The 25,411-nt window shown below is 31.0% G+C and overlaps 1 long non-coding RNA gene across 2 annotated transcripts in view; it reads right to left on the bottom strand.

The window, feature by feature from the left end:
- Positions 1-2,705: 2,705 nt before the first annotated feature.
- LOC129976413 (uncharacterized) overlaps positions 2,706-25,411 on the bottom strand; it is a 35,220-nt gene continuing 12,514 nt past the window's right edge. The window contains exons 1-3 of one of the 2 annotated variants that reach the window (XR_008785143.1): positions 21,096-21,460; positions 15,899-16,198; positions 2,706-2,988 (exon numbers count right to left, since the gene is read on the bottom strand). This is a non-coding gene — a long non-coding RNA (uncharacterized LOC129976413). Of the gene's footprint in view, positions 2,989-15,898; positions 16,199-21,095; positions 21,461-25,411 lie in introns of those variants that run through there. The other variant, XR_008785142.1, reaches the window with a different exon arrangement.

The raw sequence follows: 25,411 nt of genomic DNA, 5'->3' as shown, positions 1-25,411 counted from the left end.
TAATAAAATTTTCTGAGAAACTAAAAATTCAAATTTATTGACTTAGACCATTTTTCCGTACTTCTGGTCGACATTTGAATGAATCTTTCACTGATTCGGGAATGATGCATACATTACAAAATGTTATTAAACACATTTATTAACATTATTATTTAACCTTACAGAAGTGGCCATTTTGAAGACTGATGTTTCTTTCTAGATCAAAATGACATTCATTTGTTCAGAATACATTTCACAGAAAAGAAGGATGTAATTTTACCTGAAGTAGGGCCCAGTTGAAAAATTCTGGACTTTGATCATGTAATTGTCCATATAACTGTTGCAAAAATTCAAGAACTTCAAGAATGCTGTATAAAATTTCATGTTTTCATCTTCATTCATGTTGTTCCATTTTTAATGCTGAGACCTCTGCAGTTTTGCATGCTTTGTTAGAGATTTTAAATAGACGTAATGAATACTATATTATTTACACTGATTCTGTTAAGTATTTTACGGTCTTTAAAATCACTTGACACAGTTTTAACTCGTCTGAGAATCGGTCACACTAGATTCACACATAGACATCTGTTATTAAATGATCAATTGCCAATGTGTCCACGTTGTGATTGTGGCGTAACAGTTTATCATATCCTTACTGAATGTCCATATTTTAATATCAACGCTTGTTTTATTTCAAAACAATAGCAGTGACTTTGCCATTGTTGCTTGGCAGAGACCCACATAAGAACCTTTTTGTCTTTTTAAAATCTATAAGTATTTATTCCTTAATTTGAACTCATTATTATGGTTCCATTATGACTTTTTGTAATTTATCACCGTTTTACCAACCGTTATATTTGTATCACTTTTTATAGAAACAATTTTTATTAAACTTTGAATTAGAAATAAACTTGTTTGGCGCAGTATGACCTTCATATTGGTTATTGTGCCATAAAACCTAAAATCAAACCAAATCAAGAATGCTGTATCAATGCCAATTATTAAATTGAAAGGTTATCTAATTTTTGGAATATTGAATTCTGAGCTGACTGTTCGTGTTCTAGCAAGAGAGTAATTTGAAGAATAAGCCCAAATGTCAATTTCTAGATCACTTGTTTAATGTCTCATCTTTGCAATTGTCCAACTGTCGACAAGTTCCAACTGTCGGCTAATCGACTAAAATTAACAACACTATGTGTGATTAACAAATTTCTTTCAAATCGTCATAATTGGATGATTTACTACTAGACAAATATTTGCTTATGACAATTTTTCTGCATTGAATAAACTTGCGTTTTTGTAATAAAGTTTCCATCTAAATTTCTTCATTACTCCCCCGAAATTTAGAAAATGTGAAATTTTGTGCGTAAATAAATGAACGTAAGAGAAACACTTTACTAATTGATATTTTTTCTCTTTGGGAAATGTATCTAAATTCAATATTTTAAAACTTTTTACTATCAACCCTAACAGAAACGAAAATGTTTTTATATAATCTTCTACTTTATTTAATGAAACTTTGCAAATAGAAGTATCTATCGAAGTGCAATATTTCAAGAAACAATAGCTTGTTCTATTTTGGGACACCCTGTTTATCATAAGACTGAAGAGCAGCCTGATGCCAGAATTTCAGCCACATTGAATGACCCGATACACCTGAATTTAAGATAACTTATTGATGTATACATTATAATCGAAATATTATTAAAGGTAGAGATTCTTTAATTGTCAAATTTTTCATAATTTTGAATATAGAACTTGATTTTATAACTTTTAAAACTTTTAATGTTTTAGACGCATTACCTTTCATTTGACGAATATGAGTTTTCTAAATATTTATTATTTTACTTTAGCTCAGTTGAAAAAACATTTATAATGGCATCACCATCGTTTTAAGGTTTGTTTGATTCTTTATTCAATAATTTAAGCTTCCACTGCAGAAGAAGGGAAAAGCGTACTATTGGTGGATTTTAATAACCATCAGAAGTAAGTAATTCTCTGTCGTATGTTTAAATATTTTGACTCCGTTGTTCCTTGTCTTCCACTTTTAATCGGACATAAACCACATTTTAACCTTTTCCTTTATTTAAAGGAGGCGGGTTTTGTCAAAGAAATTTGAAATGTTGATTCCTTCTTATCGTTACTCTTAATTTGTAGTTGTCTTTTTAATATCACATTATAAACATTTTATACATAGTTTTAAGACGTAGCACTAATGCTTTCATCTAGTTGCGGCGCAATTTATACAGAAAAGGGATCTTGCGCTAGAATAGTACTCATTCACTCACTCTCTGTCGTTTGTCAATATTTTTAAAATCGCGATTCTATATTTTTTGTATTATAAAGAATGAATACGTAATCAAAAAGTCATATTTTTGATATTCAAATGAAATGTCATTGCATATTTATAACAAATTTTTAAACTACTGTTATGTGTTCTCAGAAAAGCAAAGCGAAAAAAAAAAAGTATTTATTTAAGCGAAAGAGTGCAGGATAATTCCTCTTAATTGTCTTTGTAGTGTAGCTATTTTAAATTATATATGACTTAACAACTTTATCAATAAAAGAGATGCTGCTTATATAACGTATAGTTTAATAATTATGTTGCAATAAAAGAGCATCAGATAGGCATAAAATATGAAAGAATACGACTTTCCCACTATTCATCTCTTTGAAAAAGCACTTTCTTTTTTTTACTCTACTTAAATAATTGAAAAAAAAAAACGTTACACTTTCGAATTACATTTTATTTTTCTTATTCAAAAATGCTAAGATGAAGCAAATACTAATGAAGCAATGTCTGACAGAACTCAAAAGCAGACTAAAGAAAAATATAAAAATAAACGAAACTATTCTAAGTAGTCACACAATAATATATACATATTTCTTACAAGCACACTCTGTTGACATATAAACAGGCATCAAGTATATTGTGTTTGGTAAAAATGATCAACGAACTATTCTTCGGCCCCGCTTGTCCTCTAATATTCAGCGCTATCTGCAGATTACCTGTAAATGCAAAAGATTAGCAAAAATAATATCTACCTATTATATAAAAAAAGTTATGTAAAACAATGCGTTTTAATCTCTTTATGAATGGTAGATAGCGAGTCACCTGATCCATGACATTTCAGGTTTATTTTGCTAGGATTGTTTGAAATATTTAATGATTATCACTTCATAATAAGTATTTATATCGCACTTGACGGTGAAATGATGACAAAAAGGAAAAGTAAAACTTTAATTAACACGAAATTAATTGCAAGTGAATTTAAAACAATATTATTTTTAATTCTATTTTTAAACATATTGCTTGTGGCACCACTACTGAATAGCCTTCAGGCTTATCTTTTTCGAGTAATGGAAAGTAATACACGTGTTGGCCCCAGAGCCTGACTAAAGCAGGGGCATACGGGTCAGTTGCCCCAGACCCCCACATCAGAGGGGGGGGGGCAAATCGAACAGAAATTTTATTTTACGTTTCCTTCTTTAATGAACTTTTTTAAACAAAATATCAGTACAGTGTAAAATTCGTCAGTTTTATGTTAGCTTCTTCGCTAATCTAGCGTATGAACACACAAAAAAACCTATATTTTATAGATTTGTTACGAAATTTAGGCTAAATCGGGCTCTGGTTTGCCCGGCATATTTTTTAAATAGTAATGGGGCTTCCAGCAATGAAAAAGGAAGAAAAAATGGAAGGAACACCTAGCGAGAATCCGTCACTTTGAATAGAAAATCTGATCGTAAAGCTGCTAATTGGCTGCAAAATGTGAAAAAATGACTCCGTATTTGGATACTGGAGATCGAAGCAAAGAATTTTCTCATTGTGGGGCTTGAGTTTTGAATCGGAAGTAGACCAATCGGAAAATGTATACTTAAATCATGAAAAGATTAACTTTCCAGCATTGAAGAAATGGCTAGTAGAGTTTTAAAATTTTCCAATTAAATAAAAAGTTTATTGGATTTTAAAAATTGCTAAACGGAAATGGCAAACATCGCGTACAGTATCGAACAACATCGGGGTTGACCAGCAGGAGGCAAAGGCCCTTAGTATTGTAATAAATTTATTATTCATCTACTAGCCACAAATTTGAAAAGTGCGCATTTATTATGCAAACGAGGACTGGAAAAAAACGATGAAGAGGTGACAAAAAGTGTTCTTAATTTCAAACAATTATGTTATAGATCCGCGTTAAAAGAGCGGAACTTTTAATATTGAAAGAACAAATGTAAATAAATACTACTAATTGTTATCTTTAGTGTCTGAGTGATTTTTTCGTGCATTTTTGTGAATGTATACTGATTCTGCTTTCATCAAGATGGCGCTGCGTGCTCACGCTAGCGGATTATTCATGCGATGCACAAGCCAACTGTATTTTCTTTCTTCTTAAAAAAATAACATTTTTATTTAAAGAATAAACAATAAAAATAAGTTTTTCTTTGCTAGTTAATGGAATACATAAATAAATCTCAAAAAAAAAGAAAGAAAAAAAATAGATGGCGTTGTGTGCCCACGAGAGCCAATTATTCCTTACGATGCAAAAGTCAACAGAATTTTCTTTCTTCTTTTAAAAAAATAACGTTTTTATTTAAAGAATAAACATTAATAATAAGTTTTTATTTGCTAGTTAATAGAATATGTATATAAATCTCAACAAAAAGAAAGAAAATAAATTTGCTCGTGCATCACGTGAATAATCCGCTGGCACGAGCATGCAGCGCCATCTTGAGGAAAGTAGGATGACCACAAATGTAATCTTAAATGTCTATCTTAATACAATTTTATAATTAAAGATGAAGTTTCACTTTAGACATCATATTGTTGGATCAATAGCATAATATATTAAATAAAAATCTGGTAATAATGTAAAACGAAATTATGAATGGAAAAAGCGTTGCTTTTTTTTTAGACAAATTCGTGTGTAAAGTTCATAAATGTGGTTCCTTTGATTTAGAGTCTATTTTAAATAGACAAAGGTATTTTGTAATAGACATCTTTATTTAGAACTCTGTTTAAATGATGTTTATAATATCTGAACCTGCAGTTCATTACTGCATAAAGAAGAATTTATTAATTTTGTTACTCACAATTTTTAATAAACTAATAAACATGCAATGATTGTAGCGCGAATAAACAAAATAATTAGCAAACCGTTACAAACAAAGTCTGGAGAAATGGAGACTGTCCAAGCGAGTTAAAATATTCAAATTAGACAAAATCTTAAAATTTTACAATATTTTCTATTGAAAATTGGAATTAACTAAATGAAATTTTTCCAAAATTATTTTAATAGATTTATCGTAAATTGCAAAATTGCAAGAAATGCATTTTTGCCACACTTGTAGTTTTCCTTTTAAATATAAATCTAATATATAAAATTCTCGTGTCACAGTTTTCGTTGCCATACTCCTCCGAAACGGCTTGACCGATTTTGATGAAATTTTTTGTGCTTATCCGGTATCTATGAGAATCGGCCAACATATATTTTTCATCCCCCTAAATGTTAGGGGTAGTCAATTATTAATTAAAAACTAACTTTCCCGCCAAAAAAATCTTCCATTTTCCCCACCGCCAACTTTTCCGCCAAAAAAATCTTCGATTTTCCCCAACGCCAAATGATTTAGGCTTTAGTTCTTTTTTTCTCCCAACAGTAATGAGGCTAGGGTTAAGATTTTTCGGCGGATTATTTCAAACGATTCTGTTTATTTTCTTAATGTTTTATGCATTTAAAATTAAACATTGTTAATGAATCCATGTTTCAGATTCATTCTGAAGTACTTTTGAATTAAAATAGCACAGAATAAAGGAAATTAAAAATGTCTAATCTTCATAGCGTTACCCCAACTGGCGTAGAAAAATTCACGCATTTGCGTTACGTAAAAGGCGAAGAAAATTCACGCATGCGCACTGTGTACTGATCGTTGGCATGGCAACCATTATCAACGGACGATTTAAATTACTTTTAGGTTAGTTGTATGCTTTTGTAAGTAAATTGTATTTATGTTAGTTATATATTTTTTGTATATGCTTATAGTTTTAAGTACATCGTTTTTTAAGTAGTTTTTTTTAACCTGTTTACAATGATTTAAATTATTTTTAGGTTAGTTGCATGCTTTTGTAATTAAATTGTATTTATGTTAATTATATATATTTTTTATATATGCTTATAGTTTTAAGTACATCGTTTTTTAAGTAGTTTTTTTAAACCTGTTTTCGACAGATTATTTTAAACGATTCATTTTATTTTCTGAGTGTTTGATGCATTTAAAATGAAACATTGTTAATGAATCGATCCATTCATGATGAATCTGAGAAAATTTTGTTGACAAATTCTTGAGATATTACATAAATTAAGAAAGATATTCTTTAGTGCCCATAAAGTTTAAACGCTCAGTGACTCTATTATCAGTAATCATATTATTAAAAAAAAATGCTTTGTTTCAGTAAAAAAATATTATTATATTAATTGCAGATTAATCCTTTACACTTTAATTTAAAGCATAAATTCTACGAGGGGTAACAGAAAATTAGAGAGATACATATCACGTTATGACTGAAGGCCTTTATAATATTATGAGTGAATTATATGACTATCAAAATTTGAAGTTTTAAAATATTTTGCTGAAGAATAAACTATTTTGCTGAAGAAGTTGGAATTGCATAAAATATTTAATTATTAAAATTTTAACGAACACTAAGATTGGCGAACCGGCTGGTCGCCAAAGGCGGCTAGTATTATATATGAATTCATTTTAGATATTAAATCATGCATTTTATATAAGAAAACTCAAAAATAATTTCAAAATATTAATTATCGCTTAAATTATTAATTATAATAAGTAAATGTTTTATAAAGATTAATCACATTTTCATTTTTTTTTTTCATTTTCATTTCAATTGCAAATTAAAAATGTAATTAAGTTATAAATGATTTGAATGATTTTCAAATTAAAGATGCAATTTGTTTTTAACTTCATATTGGAAAATTTATTAAAAATAAAAATGTGATTAATCTTTATGAAACATTTACTCATTATAATTAATAATTTAAATGAAAATTAATATTTTAAAAATTATTTGAGAATTCTACGCAGTTATTTAAAATGAATAAGTAGGTATGTTATTAATAAACGTTTATTATTATGTTTACGTTTTATTGATTATTATTATTATATTACGTTTTATTAATAAAATAAAACGTGTTGTGAAGGATTGATGTCCCATTCTGAAGATAGTCAAGTCATTGTGGGCGGACTTAATATCTTAAACAGATGACAAGAAAAACGCTTAATATACATTCGATTGATCCACGATAACAATTTGATGACGCATTTAGTTCACCCACGCGGTGAGGGCTCCTCACATTTGAAGCTGAGATTCAGAACAGTGATGCCAAATATAGATATTAAATAATGCAAATATCTCGAACAAAACTTCGTGCTTTTAAAATAAGATTCGAACGAGATATTTGAATTGGATTAAAAAAAGTCTCGCTAGTCTGGCATTTAAGCTGAATATGTAAGTAACTGAATAAAGTTTATGGCATCATTTAAATTTTTTTTTTCAAAACAGCACAATAATTCTTTTTTTTTATAAATAACATTATGAAAGAAACTTACGTTTATTTATTAAATTTTTTAGGGCCGCGGTGGCCTGGTGGTAAGATCTCGGCTTCAGAAACCGGACGGTTTTAGGTTCGAGAACCAATCCCACCGCCATGTAAGCGGGTCTGGCACACGCTAAATCGATCAGGGCCAGAAGTCCTCCCACTGGTGTGGTGCGGAAATTAGGAGAGAGGGTGCAAGTTCAGGTGCCGTCATCTGACCGCGGTTCAAAATGACGAGGTCAGTCCCAAAATAGCCCCAGTGTTGCTTAAAAAATGGGTCTTGAATATAACTAAACAATCTATTAATTTTTTGGTAACTTCTTTAATTTAGAAAATAGTTTCAAATATCTCGTTGCCAAATATTTTTATTTTTGCGAGGATTTTTATTCAGTTAACTGACATCAAAATTCTATGAATGAAATAGGACTGCGTTCAGATTCCAAGAGTACATAAACAGGAAATAGAAACTGTTGTCAATTTTTAATTTAAAAGAAAAGGAATGAAAGTTATTGACTGCAAAGAAAAATAATTATGCTTTTTTCTTTTTATTAATGTTACTATAGAAGAACTCTTCGCTTATTTACTAATTTTTTTGGAAAGTTCATTAATTGAAGAAATAGTTTTAAGTACTTCGCTGCTGGAAAATTTTTATTTTTGCAGGGATATTTATTCAAACGACTGCCAACAAATTTCTACGTAGGAAATAGCCGCGTGTTCAAATTTCAAGAGTACATAAACAGGACATAAAAACTGTCGTCAATTTCTAATAAAAGAAAAAAGAACACAAGTTATTGACTTCGAAGAAGAGCCATGATTGGAATGAACGTCAATTGAGAAATTTTATCACCTTGTTATCAAATTTAATGATACAAAAAATTGGAGGTGAGGATTCCGAAAAGAAATTTTTAGAACTGCGACGAAAAGGGAACCACTGTAATAGCAGATAAGATGCCCGATAAAAAGAAATTGTGCGAACTTGTGAAAGAAACCGAAAGTTTCAAAACGAGTGGCAATAATTGTGAGATATATGGGGTTTTTTGCAACAAAAAAATATCTGCATTTATTTATAATCACTAACTGTATCATATGTTTTTATTGATAAGGTTCTCATATTCAAAAATTATATTTAGGAACTAAGCTTTCTGGAATCACGAATTCCAAAAAGAGTTTTCAAATAGAAACTTGGCGGGGAGTAGGGCAAATACTTCTTGCCCTATTTTACATCTCAAGGTTATTGAAAATTCTTTCCGTATCGATTCTGTTTTTTTATAAGAAAAAAAAAAACTTCCAGACCTCGGTTTCTTTAGAAAATTTTTGATCGTTTTCACAAAGTTTAAAAGAAGATAAAGGCATTTATTAACAATTGCTGTAAGAAAATTCATTGAAATATTCATTTGGATTCGATGTACGCTAAACCCGATATCGTTCTCTTGTTTATCCCAATATTAAAATCGCGATAAAAAAAGAGATTGCTTTTCATGTACATTAATTCCAAAATAGAAATTTACCTCTCTATTTTATTAGAAAATATACAAACTTTTTAATTCATTCTCAGTTCTTAAAGGGATCTACAGCAAAGCACAATGAGAACCATTAAAAAGCATTTGATAATTTCATTCATTTTTCACCAAATTGTACCATAAAAACCGGGGAAGAATTGATGAAAAATAGTAAATGTGTAAACGATGGTCGAGAATTGCCGAGATGTATTATACCAGATGTTGTCCCGAATGGAACTCTCATTATTTGGAAATATGCCATTTCTAAACTTTCGGAAACGTGGCAAAACATAAAAATGTGAACCGGAGCTATATAACCCACATCCAGAAAGCTATATGGCATTAAATGCCAGCAGAGTAGTGTTTGCTTTGAAAGTCCGGTGCATTGGGGATAAATATATTGCCACATTGAAGAAAGACAGTCGAATCTCCATGGCCGAATGGTCATGGCATTGGTCTCATGATCAAGAGACCTGGGTTCGAATCCCACTAGAGACATTGCGATTAATAGTATATGTAAATACTTAATTCCTGAATTTTATGTTTTCCTTTATTTCATGTTCCAGAAGATACTGGACATTTCTTTAGTTTACCAGACAAGTGTTCTGGACTTTTCTTACTGCCTCCAGAAGAGTATTCTGGAACTTTCTTTTCTTCTATAAAAGCAGAAGATTTGTCAGTTACTGTATTCTCAGTTCAGAGTTCAGTTAATAAATTGGTTTAGCTCTACCTCTTGTGTGTGCCATTCAGTTCTATACTATAGTATATACATGACAATATGAATAAATGTTTCCAGGAAATATAAATTAATAATTATTTTCTCTTTACTTCATAACTAACAAGATCGTTCTGACCGCCTTGCCTCTGTGAATGTTTTAGATCAACATTCGTGTACAACCATGTACGGTTACAATGAAGTCGTCATAATTACAGTAAGATTAGGATCTAATAAAACATCTTAAAGATCAATCAACAGTCCATTTTCTGATTGCATGTTGAATTGCGTATTACAAAAATTTGAAGAAAATTTTAAAATGGGTTGCTGTTTCAAATAAATCAAAAAGAATTTTTTTAGGTACTGGAATCCTAAAGTAAGCAGACCTGAAGTTAAACAATGAACAATTCTCTACTTATGAGAAGTGTCTAAGGTCGAATATACAAGAATAGGGGCTTCAAATGACTATATTAATTGATTTCAAAGTGCGTTTGGCACGCAATCTTTCTTCATCAGAAGCAAAGCCGATGACTTCCTTACAAATTCTGTTTCTTGACAAGGAAGGGTCAGAAATCTCTTGATCTCAGGTGGAATATATGCCTCTGTTAGAGATTTTATATAAAAACATTTCTTTTTCCAGATCACATTGGAAGTCTCTAGCAAAAAGTAAAAACTGGCCATTTCAATATTTTTGTTCAATTTCATTCTAGTTTCTTTGATTGAAAAGCGTAAAAATCTGTGCTGCACATTTCCCATAAGGCCAGACAAGAGTTTCTAGATTGCAGCACAAAAGGCTACTGATTTTATGATAATACGTGAAATTGATTTTCCGTTGATGTACCAAGTTTTTTACAAATTACACTGAACACGTATATGTCTCTTAAAATGGTCTCTTAAAATTCTATTGAATCGTATAAAACGTAAATAGATTGAAATAAAGAATTGATGTTTAATTTCTCGTGTAAGAAGTATATAAAAAGTATTGTAATCGTCAAAAAAAAATTGAACTGGAGATTTTGACGAATCTCCACGTTTTAGACCTCCATGAAATCGAAAAACACATTTGGGAAAATGTCTCTGTCTGTGACAAAGATAACTGAAAAATGGTTTGAGCTAGATGGATGAAATTTGGTATACAGTCTTTACACCGAATTTGTAGATTTCTATCAAAGTTTGTACAAAATCGGTTGATAAGAAGTCTGTTTGTCCGGCTGTTCGAATATAAGTTAACACGATAACTACAAAATGAAGATATATATATATATATATATATATATATATATACTTAATTTTGTATGCAGATTTATCTATAGTGTAGATACCTTTTATATAATTATAGCCAGTCACCCCGTTACCATAGAACTAAGCCATATACGTAGGGAAAATTGTGACTGGCTGAGTGTAAACGCCAATCAGAGTTTGACCCAAATCCAAAAAGAGCTAGACAGTCTCTTGGTATGTACTGTCAGAAGCATGCAAACGCAATAACTCAAAAAAGCAATGACTTAAATTTATCAGATTTGAAATATGATTTTGTGACTATTAAATCTGTGTCTAATTTTTGATGCAATCGGTAGAAGAAAACGCACACAAAACACAAATTTAATTTTCGGATACTATTAACCTCCTGTCAGGATTAATCGCCAAACAAAACTCGCCAAGAATTACACAATCGATTCAGTAAAAATATTAAATTTCAAGCCAAAGTTCAACATTTCTTAACTATTGTAAGCCAATGTCATGCAAGGCGTTCTCTGGGATAACACCTTTATTAGAAAGTATGCGTGAACATTTTGTGGAGGCCAATCTTTCTGTTTTAAAAGCATGTAATGTTGCGTGACATGATAAAAGATTCTATGACAATGTAATCATTAGCATCGCATTAGAAACGCTAGATACGATTCATTCAGCTGTTAATCAACTATTCTCAACCAGCACTATCTGCATTCACGTGTCTTATTTGGATATACATTTTGAAGGAAATGAACAACAGTGAGTGCAATAATTTCCGACTAAGAGATGAATTTTCAATCATCTCTACTTATAATAAGGATGAATGCGTTTCCGTGATTGTGTGTTGGCGCTTTACAGACGAGGCCCGTTGTTTTAGAGCTACCAAATACGGCACATATATACTTTGGAAGGTGAGAATGTGCACTTCGGAAAGACTTTTTTAAAATTTTAATTTATTAAAAACTAAGCGAAATTCCAACATTTGTCCGCGATAAATTCCAAAAATCTTATTACACGGGAAGAATTTTTATATCCTCTTAAAATTAAAAAAAAAATCTTATTCAATAATATCTATCATTATGGCTTATAATTTTCCAATTTTCAATTTTCAAAATTTTAAGCATTTGCCAACAATACATTTAATATAAAATAAAATTAAACTTACACGAGCACGCTATGCTTGCATTAAAAAAAATTAAGTTAACTATCATTGCTATCTAAGCATAAGAACATTAATTTTTAACATGGTTTTTGTGAAATTAAATAAACGTTTAACATATTATCTCTTAAAGAAACGAACGCAAAAAAAGTTTCTGTAACTTTTAAAATATATGTATGATTAATTCAATAATTCTGTATTATTTAAAATAAACATCGTTTAATATATGTTGAATGTTCTCTTTACTATCCTATCAACGGTTAGTTTCTAAACCGGAAGCAATAGGCATACAGATATAATAAGAGAAATAGTCTTAATGAAATAAAGAATTATATTTTATGAACTTTGAATCAATAAATGTTCTGATGTATTACAGACTTTTAAATTTTCATATAGCTCCTTTGTCCTATTAGTCTTATTTTATAAAATATTCTAGAGACACTAATGAAGAAAAGGTCAATCCTTTCGCGGCAAAAACTGATTTGAATCATGAGTCTTAATATCATTATTTTTAAAAGTGCGCTATTTTAGACCTCTTCATTGATCGCCTCGAGAAAAATTAGCCAATCAGCGCCCGGAATTTCTTTAAGTCTAATTAGCCTATAATAATAATGTTTAAAGTTTCTGAACTCGGTCAATTTTGGTCTCAGACGATTGAAGTGTTTTTGGATTTCAAATTTAGAGCATTTAGAATATTTTGCTGAATATCATCCATAAGATATAAAGCCTGTATAAAATTAAAATCCCATAATTTTTCCAGATGTGCATTTATTGGTTGAAACAAAATATTACTTATGTCATTTAAATTTTTAATTGAATATTATGTTAAATCAAAAATTATTTTATGGAATAAGTGTTTTAGATACCGCATAAATAAAAAAATTTCTGTACTATACAAAAGACTTCAATGATTAACGATTCTTTTTTCTATATTCATATTTGGTATGTAATGAGATCCTGGATTGTGGAAAATAATTTTTCCTAACAACAAATATCTGTGAGAAAATCCAACTTGTTGGATTTTATTCATCACGTCCAAATTACTTGGCGGCGTGAGTGTTTAAAATATTAGAGGTGTTATATTATTTACTGATAATAATTTGACATTGATAAAAAAATATACGCTCAAACAATTCGATTGAAAAGTATGAAAATAGTTAAGACGCCATCCCCTGTAGATGGGTGCCTCGAAGAATAAGTCTTCTCCAAAGTATAGGCGGTTAATATATAGCTCCACCAAGGGTCATTTTCTTTCTAAATGTAAATAAAAGATGTTTTTTGAAGCTGGATTTTAAACAGTCGCCTCCACCTTTTCTTTATTATTTCGGGCATCTTCAGCAATAGCATTTCCTGCTTAATTAAATGCTGCCCAACTGCATCAACTTTTCATATCCTCGAGCTAATATATGTATTCTCTATTGTTCATTCAAAATAAATGCAAGAGAAAAACAGAAAAAAGAAGTTAAAAAATATACGAGAAAGAATAAAGCATTTGCTGCACAAAGTTATCTTAGAAGTTACATAAAAATGACAAGTATTGAAATAAGCAATGGTGATTCTTTATTTGATTTCATTTGGAAAATGTCTTGACCTATCTTGATTGAAAATCAAGCCATTTTGTGGATATTTATGGATATTGAATAATGAAATGTATTCTTCCCATTGAAGGAAAACAATAATAGATCTCAAGCCTGGAAAGAGAAAAATATCTTATCTTCCACTGCTTTTAAAAGGGGAAAAGATTTTATACTGTACACTCCCGAGTGTCCGGCCTAATGTGGCGGAAGGGCAGGCCGGATAACAAAAAAGCCGGATAAGGCAGAGTTCTATGAATTTATTTCTTTGCCTACCAATACCAGAAGACCAAGTTTTTATACCAAAACTCGCATAATACGTATCTTCTCACTTCTTACTGAGTACTACACCCTCCGTTTATCTAAAGCCACGTAGAATGTGAACGCGGCGGCGGCCCGGTCGAATCACAGAAACAGTTGTCGGTAAAGTGTCGAGTTAAGAGAAGGCTCTGTACTGGTAGTTTATGTAAATTTATACTGCACTGCACGTTATAGAATTTATTAGAGAAAAAGTAAGTTAAAGGATATAAACTGTTCAATTTTTAGCATAAATTGTGTAAAGCTTAGCTTAAATGCAGGAAACAAAAAAAAAAAAAAACATTTATCTAATACTTGAGAAAAGTAACTCAATATGATTTTATTTTTCATTGATAAATTATTACGCAGATATGAAAAGATAACCCTGAAATAAGAGTCAAAATTTAGTTTTTAGTTTTTGAAAAAGTCCTTAATAAATAACTGTTTCTACAACGCCTTGCCTTCCTCATTTAATTATGATAAAAGAAAACTTGGCCGGATAGTGGTGAAGTGTATAGTCGCGAACCGCATACACAGGAGTGTACTGTATTTGTGAACTTAAGCCCACTTTTTAAGACTGGACATAGGCTATACCAATAATTCAACGGAATCCTATCTCCTTCGCAGCGCTAAACAGTTGGGTCTTTGATCACCCTTCGTAAACTATTACTCCCTTGATTTATTGTTATAACATTCTTGAGAAATAGATTACTGATGAGAGAAAGGAGTGGATGACACATAAGGTTTAAAATCAACATAGTTTTAATTTTTCAATTGTTTGATATTGGGAAGAGATTAGGGCTAGGCGATGACCGAACTTCATCATCGCGATATATCGTCCTACACATATCGATGCTTTTCGATATATCGCGATATCATTATTTATAGCTATTATAAGTTAGAAATGGCATCTCTTAACATATTGACTGATCAGAGCGACTCCAAATAAAAGGAAGTTTCAGTTTATATAAGACAAATATTTGTTTACTTTTGAATTAAAATAGTTAGAAAACAATTGTGTTAAAACCCCTTTAATAAAGTGCATCAATGCCAAAACAATGTCACAATTTATAACATTGTGTTTGTTTTTTTCAATATAATAATTTTTAAAAGTTTAATTGATTTATTATAATTATAAACTGATTTATTGTATTGCAATTTATCGTGAGTCACAAGGCGAAAGCGGAAGTATAATTTTTAATACGTGCATGCATGAGTATGAAAATGTGAGCTGCGGAAAAAATTATGGTTTTAATCTGAATGAATCCTTTTTGCCTTTATTTCTGAAGATGTATATTTAGCAATTATGCAAAGAACAGTCAATAACCTTCTGATAACCGCAAATAATTTTCCATAATGGTATTCAGTTAGGGAACAGAAAACAGTTTATGACAAAATCATAAGCATAAAACAAGTATTTTTATATATTAGAACATGATAATATTTATAGAAATATTAACAAAAATTCTGTATGAAGGTGAAAAAGCATGAAGAGCAACAAAAATAAGCACTAACCAATAACTAAAATGAAATCAAAAACGCAAATTAATAGTGAATATCGATTTATTGTATCGCGATTTATCGTGAACTCTTATTCATGATCATGATTTCGACAGATCGATATTTTTCGAAAAAAGGCACCGAAAAAACGATTACTCAAAAATATCGATTGTTTTTCGATAAATCGAAAATCAGCACAGCCCTAGAAGGGATACAACAGTTCCTACATATATAGTTTCTCTGTCTTCTCGCAACTGTATAATTCAGAAGATAGCAGTATTTTATTCATCTCTATATCTAAAGATACAAAAATATTCTCATATTCTCCTTACTTGAAGCACGATCTTCACCCTAAGGGGTGACGATCGCAGTTGCAGAAGTTCCCGCCCTCCGGAGGATCCTTGGTGCAGAGGAACTGGCAGATGTTGCTGCGGAAAGATGCATCGTTGTGCGCAACGTCGGGAAGATCGAGCAAGCTGTAGTTGCCCGTCGGTGCAGCGTATATTATCCAGGAAGCAGACAAGAGCAGCACAGACGCCGTCAGTAAGAAGAAAAGTAGACGCTGTGCAAACAGCATGGTGGACGAAATGTAAACTTGCTCAATAAAACTGAAGTTTTTCCAGGTAATAAAACTGAAATAATCAAGCAACATAAACTTCAAATCATTTAGAAAGAGTTTGGTAATTTAGTTAACATTTCATCATTGTTAGTGTCAGAACATCATCGCCATAGTAACTAAGAGCATCGTTACAGAAATAACAACGCTAAATTACAAGATACATAGTATTCTAACCACCTTTGGCGTTTAAGTTGTTCGCCAAGATTATTGTTTTCCTTTTTTAAGCTGTTAAATAATAATTTGGAATGCATTTTTTTTTTTTTTTTGAAAAATTTACTTTGTTATTTGATAAAACCAAAAAATATGAGTTTAATTGAATGAATAAAGGCAAATTTTAACGCGTAGACATTAAAAAGTGCATGTTCAAGGAAACAAAAGTGGAAGTTAAAATCCTATTTCTAACATTAAAAAAAAACATTTTTTTATCTTTATTTTAATATTGGTAATAACATGCGAGTGAATATTTTGATGATTGAATTTGAATGTCATCAAAACATTAAAAAATTAACTGTTACAAATTGTGTTAAAATATATTATATTAAATATGTATATTACATAATAAAATATATTATATTAAAAATAAAGAAACATTGTACAGAGATGAAATTAATTAGAGATGGTTAATTGATATTATTAGCCCTTTCATTACTGCCCGGTTCAACTGATCGTGCGAAATCTGTCCTGACCAGTGGGTGTCTGGTTCAAACGAGAAGTGCAGCATGTGAAACGAGTTATCACCAAGGATGTACTTGCTTTACATCCTGCGTCCTTCATTTAAAACAGAAACCGACACGCCAAGATAAAATTTCCGCAGCCGGTTGGGCCAGTATAGTAGTGAAAGGATTAAAAAGATAATTATTTGATTTTTTTTCTATATATATAATGCAAAAACCATTTTTTGTGAAATAATAGTTTTGGGAGCTACGGTCAACTTTTTTGGAAGTTAACGAAGGGAAAACGACAAAATTAAATTTAATTTTTAATAAATTAAAATTCTAATTAAACTTTCAAAAAAAATCTGCGAGGTATATATCCTCACTTTCCAAGGTGTATATGTGCCAAATTTGGTAGCTGTAGGTCAAACGGTCTGACCTGTAGAGGACTAACGCACACTCACATTCATCTTTATTATTAGTATAGATAGCGATAATAAAGGTCAATTTGATATCTTGAAGGATTTTGTCTTCTTTAATATCCTTCATTCTCATTATTATACTAATAATTCCACCGAATTTTATGCAAGGCTTTCTTTAGGATATAAAGAATGTTTCCTTTTAAACTGATGAAAGAAAGATTTTAATCTTTGAAAAAACTTCGTTTAGTTTAGTTTAATTAGCGTCTCATTTTGAAACTTCAAGAAGATTACTCGGGGACGGATTTAATCATTTTGATTGTAGTATCTATAATAAAAGCAGCATCAGTATAAGGGTCTGATTTGAAAGTCTTATTTAAGCTTGTGCTAGTACCACATAAGCTTCGAATCCAGTCTGAAAACCGTGATCCTACAATAAGAAAGTTGAGACGTTAATCTCAAGACGACTGCGATCCTCCCTTCATTTTCATTACTGAAAATTGAGATTTTCAAATCTCATCTCTTTCTTTGTTATTTTAAAAATAATGCTGCAAAATTACAGCTGATTTTTAATAAAGCTCCTTTGAAGTTGTTTCTAATGGCACTTGTCATAGACAAGCCCGCTGACTTTAGAAGTTGGTGTTTTTAAGCCAAGGGTGCGTCTCTTATTTTTCAATAGCACCATCTAGGGCCAAGAGCACGACTTAGCTACACACACGTCACAACCCTTTTTACGGGGCGGACTGCATTCATGCATTTCATTCACTCATCCACAGATCCTAATTTACACCTGAATCAGAGAACGATCACCCCTGATCCAGTTCCCCCAGTGGTATTACTCTCGACATGGAGGATTTTGTGACCACGACAGATTTATACGCGCGCCAGCCACCACACACGCGGGGAGTCTTCGGCCGGCGGGGTTAGAACTCGCAATCTAGAGTCTTTTGTTATAATGATTCTAAATAAAATTTCTTGCTATTTTAAATAGACAATAGCAATCAATTAAATATTGGAGCTTTTCTCTTTACATTTTAGTAGTTTTGAACATAATTTCGTTCACAGTCAGTTCAACTATGCTATTTCTAAAATAATTCTTATTTAATCAGCTTAAAAGAACAACTAAAGATATGTTTCTTTTAGTAAATTCAAGAGCATGGATTCCCAGTGGGGTGGCATTGATCCAAAGCGGTACTGGAGCCTTCCATGGGGGCTCCATAGTTCAATATTTTAACTATTTTTTTAGCAAGTTCTAAAACAGTACAGTTCTCCAGTGGAACTGGAAGTTTTTCATGCAGGCAACAAAAAGTCCAGAGACATCAAAATTTTTATGTTCATTTCTAATAACTAAGTCCAAGAGCATAGGTTTTGAACTGGGCGGTGCCATTGGGCACTGGAATCTTCCATGGTGGCAATAGCAAATCCATAGGTATCAATGTTTAAATATTTGGTTTGATTAACTATTATAGAAAAGAGCACGTCGTAATATATTTTTTTCCTATAAGGCGGTCGGTCGGCTAAAAAAAGATAAGAACTTCCATTCTAGAGATTCCTCGGCATCAAATGCTTTCGATTTATATAGACAAAATCTCACAAATCGATTATTTTGACTTTCTCGTATGCGAAACGTATATTTAAAAAACACCATTTGAAACATTAAAATTTTGACCTTGAGTCTTCCTGATTTGACGTGTAATATCACCTTAACTTCGAAGAAATTATTTTTGAGCAAATTAATCAGAAGTCAGAAAGCAGAATCAGTTTCGACAAGTTAATTCTGAGCTGTAACGACAAGATGGATGAAATTTAGCATCCAGTGTGTACACCAGAATTGCAGGTCTACTCGAAATTTTAACAATCTCTGTCAAAAGAAGTATGTATTTTCCTATTTTTTTCTAAATATATCCTCTATTTATTCATTATTCTGAAATTCAATGTAAAAACTCTGTGCTTGGAACATATACTGCAACTCAACATGTGGTAGTCATATAAACTGGGAATCTTTAATAAATGTCATTTGGAACCAGTAATTCTCCAATAAAGAAGTTGAGAAGTTAACACTAATGCATTGTTTTCCACGTAATAAAAATAAAATTCCATAAAGATATTATATTCATATTTAATTACGGCGCTTATGAAATGTTCTTCGAGTCTTATCAGTAATGCATATTAAAAGCATATTTATGTTAAGTTGCTTAACTGTAATTATAGATATTTTTTATAAAAAAAAAGTGATGAAAATTATGAATAGCAGGACAATCCAATTAGCATCAACAAAAGGATCATTTTTAAATTTTAAGGTGACAAAATTATTATTTTCTTCTGGAAAATAAGTAAGAAAATAATTCTAGAATTATCTCTGAAAGATTACAAAAATGTGAAATTGGATAACAATAGTGATAATCATTGGAAAAAGTTATTTTGGTTAGTTTCAAATTGAGAATCTCTGATTAACACGCCATTTAATTGCTTAATACCTAGACAATTTGATATGCGACCATTTGCAAAACATAATATAATTAGGAAGAGTATGAAAGGAAACGAGGGGCGGACATTCCCGATTTTTTTTTATAGTCTTCTAACAAATCACGTAATATCAATCAGAATAAAGACTAAAAATATGATAAATATTTTGATAGATTGTTGAATGAATGCCTTTATTTAGGAACTTTCATGACAAGAGCTGATACTACAGTTATCGTTCACAAGAGTCAAAATTTAAAGGAAATTTGGATCTCAAGTCCGAAATATCGTAGTACAATAATATTTTAGATTGAATTCGTCAATCTTTATAATATTTCTTTTTAAATTGACTCTTAAACATATCAACGAGAAAGGAACGCAAAAATATATTTAGTATCGGCCAATAAGCATATGTATAAATGTGGTAATTAAACCAATAAAAAATATTGCTGTAGATTATACTTGAGAGTATTTTTATTATTTTTAAATTACATATAGAATGCATATTAATGAAATTGATATCAATTAATAGGCATTTTTAAAATGGTGTAAAAATAGTTTTTCCGCCTTCCTGTATACCGAAGTTACTTAGGAAACGCATTTCTATTGATTTTTATGTAAAAATCTAAAAGTTTTGAAAAATCCTTTTTTAGTGAGTTAACAATTTGTACTCTGCCTATAAATAGTATAATACTAAGAATTGCAGCAAGTATTAATAAATATAATATATATAATATAAGGATATAATAAAAACAATAATGATTTTTTAAATATTCGGGACCTTAAAAATATCAGAGATTTACTTTAAAAAATTATTTAAAACTTTATTTATAATATTTTTAAGAAGTAAAGCGAAGCGTACACGTCATCGTATGATGCAATATATTTTTAAATCGCAATAAATAAGAATCGCAGTGAACAATTTATGAAGTTATAATGAAAAAGAATCCATTTTATTATTTAGGATATTTATTTTAGGAAATATTCACTGTCATGAGGGACCAGAAAATAAACAACTTTCAAAACAGAAAAGCACAATTGCTAGTTTTAATCTTAGATAGTATTAATTTAAGAAATGAATTAATTAGAAGGTTGAGAAAAACAATTATTTCAACTATTGCAAGAATATTAATTTTTGTATTATAACACGATTCCAAAAAAATGCTGAAAAAGTTTTTTTTCTGCATTTACGATATTCTTATTGGATATGGTTTACATATCAACAAAAGGATTCACATTTAATACTTAAAATACCACCAATTTATAATTTAAAACTGTAAGGGAAAATGTTCTCTTAGAATAAAATTTTGAATATGCACTTATATTAAATTAAATGGAGAATTATAACGGTTATAAAAAAAATCGGCTTACATACGTTCACTGTCCCTAGAATAAATATCGGTTCACCTTCCAAACTTTTCTTGAAATCTTTCCTGAGAAGGTGTTAAACTTCGTATATTGTAGTCTAATCTAATACAAGTGGGTGCTTTTCAAATCCCGAGATTTAATATTCTCACTTCAACGCTTCCTGTTTACAAAGCTCTCAAAATATCGAAATCTTTACACGGACCTGCGAGGTCTATGGTTATCAAAGAGTGTAGGAAGTATCCTTTTAAAATAAAGGCAGACTATTTCGTCAAGTACCTGTCACAACTGTCACTCGCAAGCGAACCTGTCAATTCGAGAGATACAAGAAGATAAAATCTCCTCTAAGAGATCTTATTTTTCACCAGGTAGGAACTGTATGCGACTTCTCTCATGTAACAATAAAGGATAGATTACGAGGCATTATCTGAGATGTTGGATCTATGACGCAGGGTTATTGTGATAATTGACCTTCAAACCAAGATTTTTTTTTATTATTATTATTTTAGCTCTAAGTGAGAAAACAAGCAGATAATGAAAGCAGTCGTGCAGTTTACATGTTAAAAGGTGAATATAGGTGAATCAAAATTTGCTGAGAAAAATCAAAAAATCAAAAAGGTGGTAGTTATTTTAAAAACCAAAATTGATTGATATCTAGAGCAAAATAATTAATTTAGTTTTTAAAAAGCTAGTTTCATGTCGATACATAGGGAGATAAGAATGGGAAAATTTGATCCCTCAAGCGCACGTGTATAGGTGACTGTTCAGAGTTCTCTGAAAAGCGATCACAATACTGAAAATGATTCATGAGGATAAACAATGACTTTAAATGCCAGATAACAAATGGATGAAATTTCGAAACAACATTCTCAAAAGCGAATGTTGGCTCAAAAATAAGATGGTATTTTCCCCCATCTGAGAACGAAACCTATGGTCGCTTTAGACCACCCATGGCAGTTTATATCATTCATAAATTATACAAAAGAGCGTATTAGCAAAATTATTCGAGTTTTCAACTGATTAGATTCGTGAGTAAGCGAAATTCTAATATCCAAACAATATAGAATCCGTTGCAGTCAGGATGAGTCAAAAATATTACAAACATATACACACACTCACAAACTAATAGACAGTGGAAGGAGCAATAGAGTAAAATGAGCCGGGTTCAATCATATGAGGGTGTTGCCTTGAATTTAACCCTCTCCAAGCCTTTATACAATATATTTTCAGGGGCCCTTTTTTTCAGCCTTTTTGTGCATATTTTTTATTTACCTTAATTATTTGTTTAAGTAGTTTTATGCAGCAAATTCTGATTATTTGACAAAAAACTTAACTAACTTTCGAGAGAGTTAGATTCAATAATCCTCATGCCCCCCCCCCCAAAAAAATTATTAAAGTATTTGACCACAGTCTAAACTGTATTTAATTACAGAAACAAAAAATTTGTAAACATAAATCATATTTTTTAAATAACACAATATAACAGTTGTAAAACATCATTAAACAAGAAAATTAGAATAATTTTTTAACCTTTAATTGATACTTGTTTTGAATTTTTGAATCATTTCGAGGTCATAGCCCTTGTAAGTTAAATAAAAACATAAAATTAATATAATCCGAAAATAACACATAAGAATATATCAAAATGTTGAGGTCTTTAGGCATTGGCCTACTTTGCCTATTTAATCATAGTTAGTTCTTCTTATTCATTCTTGTTAGTTTGAGGTCATAGCCCTTGTAAGGTAAATAAAAACATAAAATTAATATTATTCAAAAATGTATCAAAATTTCGGGGCCCTCTAATGTCGCGGGGCCTTTAGGCATTTGCTTACTTTGCCTTTTTAATAATTCAGTTATGTTTGGACGCAAAGCGTTAATGCATCCGTGCAACTTCCGATCTCCGATATTATAAAGGAATAGAAAAAACAATACCTTATGACTGCCACATTTATATTTTGCAAGTCACTGAGGACAGTTAAAGTAAAGAGATAAAAAAAATCATATTATAAGTCAAGCGCCCTGCACTCTAGCTTCGCCACTCAGAAAAGGAAGAAAATTAGTCACTTTATGAATATCAAAAATATTATAAGATTCATAATAACACTTCACACTTATATAAGAGACCGTTTTGAAAGTACATGAAGGATATTGAGTGGAAAAGCAGGCATCAGTTCAACAACCATCGATTTTTTCAAATTTCGACACCACATAAAATAAAAGAAGCTTGTTCATTAGTTGTGAATTTATTGGGCTGCAAGTGCATCCCTTCACAAGCCACTAGCCACAAATCAAATTCACCGCACAAACCAGCTCCACCGCAATTATTGTGCCTTTTACGAAACAGAGAACTAGGAAACTATTCGAGCAGTCCAACTCTACGGAAGGGAAGCGCAGATGTGAATCGACCAGTTTTCGAATAAGTAAGTTGAAAGAAGGAAATTATTTGTAATTTGAAAAGATCTGTATTCATTTATATTGATTTCCACATATATATATTCACTAATACATTTAGATCTATTTCAAATTCACCACATGAGGTCCAGAAGGAGAATGTTTCTGTCCCAAGCATTAGAAAAATATTTAGTAAAGATTAAAACAAATAATTTATTTTTCGATTGATTTGCATTAAATATATAGTATATATAAACTTCTCAATTCATTGTCATGAAATTTTTCTTGTACTTCAGTATTTGCTTGCATTGGAAGAGCTTACTCAGCATTTGAAGCACGATTTTATACGTATATTCAATATTTGAAATACTTACAAATTAAAAATATATCTTAAATATAATAAACTTGAATGTAAATAGAGTGGGAAAGGCTGTTATATCCGGGGTGAAATATAGAAAAGCTGGCAGTTAATCCACAGCAAATTAGCTGTTGCCAGCTACGTAGTGTAAACATCATATATGCGAAAATAAAAGTGTATTCAATATTGACATTTGATACAATCCTGACAATCATATAAAAAAGCCCATTTTTTTCATGTACAATGAAATTCCGATTAAAATGTAAACTCATTATTCGGAGTTCTCACCGGAGCTCATACTAATACTCCGGTGCCAGCCACACTCTTCCGTACAACTCTTCCACTCTCCTCTCTTCATCTCCTTCCAGTCGTGAGGCCGGAACAGATACATGGAGGTTAGAAGCACAATAAACATTATCGTTAAATGAATTTGTAACTTGCATAGTTGCTGCCTTATCATGCGTTTCAATTATTTCCCATGCTTTCAGCATGTCCCTTAATTCACTGGAAAGTTATTGTTCTGCTATGTCTATTTTTTTTTTTTTTTTTCATCTCTTCCTGACCAAATCTCTTCGACAGTTCTTTGCTGTAACGTAAAATGTAGCTTGCTATGTTCTTTGGAAGTTCTGGTTATGTTCTTCCAACAGTTGAACGATGTCGTTTCTATTTACCTCTGACCCCATAATCCTGGCCAGAGATAAATTCCCGTCGATTAAGAACCCATAGGCATGTGCTGAAACTTCTCGGAACCGACAACGTTATCCGGTCACAATTTCTTCTATATAGATATAAGTGTTTTCTTCAAACAAACATTCAATACAGGTGGATCCAATATGTGATGTCACTGCGTCTCATCGCCAATCGTTCAGCAAAACATCGTTAAGCCGGTCACTTTTTTTAAATTTTCGTTAACGCTTGTAAACTGTAAATTTCTTAGAAGGGAGGTTCAAAATATTGGGGGAAAATGTGCATTGATTATGCAAATTTTGAACTGTGAAAAAAACTATATATAAATGTTATAATTTTATAAATAAATGATGAGTAAATTTTGGGGAATTTATTTGCAGAAATGAGTAAAGTCTTTTCAGAAAATGTGTGCAATTTTCCCTTTGATGACAAGCTAATTGCTTGACAGGATAATTTAAATATTTGTTCGATTATTGAAAATTTTGGAAAAAAAGTACTTCGATTGCTCAACGAAAAGCTCGTATGCTCAGATCGATTGCTCACGGAACATGTACTGGCAGTGAAGAATAGCTTATAGGTGCATTAAATTATTCTAAAAAGAAATGAAACAGATACAAACGTTCCTGAGCTGTGAAACATGGTCTGAAAAGAACTTTTCACCCCGGTGAACCTTCAAGGTCTTGCACCCTTTCGGGTAGGCGGGTCGTCGTGAGGCAGACCAAAACCAAATTTGAAAAAAAGTTTGGATGGTGGCTCGTAATGAAGATCGTCTTTAAACAGTAACAAGGCCTGAAGAACCAATCGTGTTTATTTTGATTTATGAGTTCATGTTTTATGGCTATTTTAATATAAAGTTTAGATTTTATGGCTATTTTATAATCTCCCAACTT

This window comes from Argiope bruennichi, chromosome 7 (assembly GCF_947563725.1).
Source record: "Argiope bruennichi chromosome 7, qqArgBrue1.1, whole genome shotgun sequence".
NCBI classification, from domain to species: Eukaryota; Metazoa; Arthropoda; class Arachnida; order Araneae; family Araneidae; genus Argiope; species Argiope bruennichi.
Note: the sequence above shows the minus strand (reverse complement) of the source record. Positions and strands in the feature narration are given on the sequence as shown.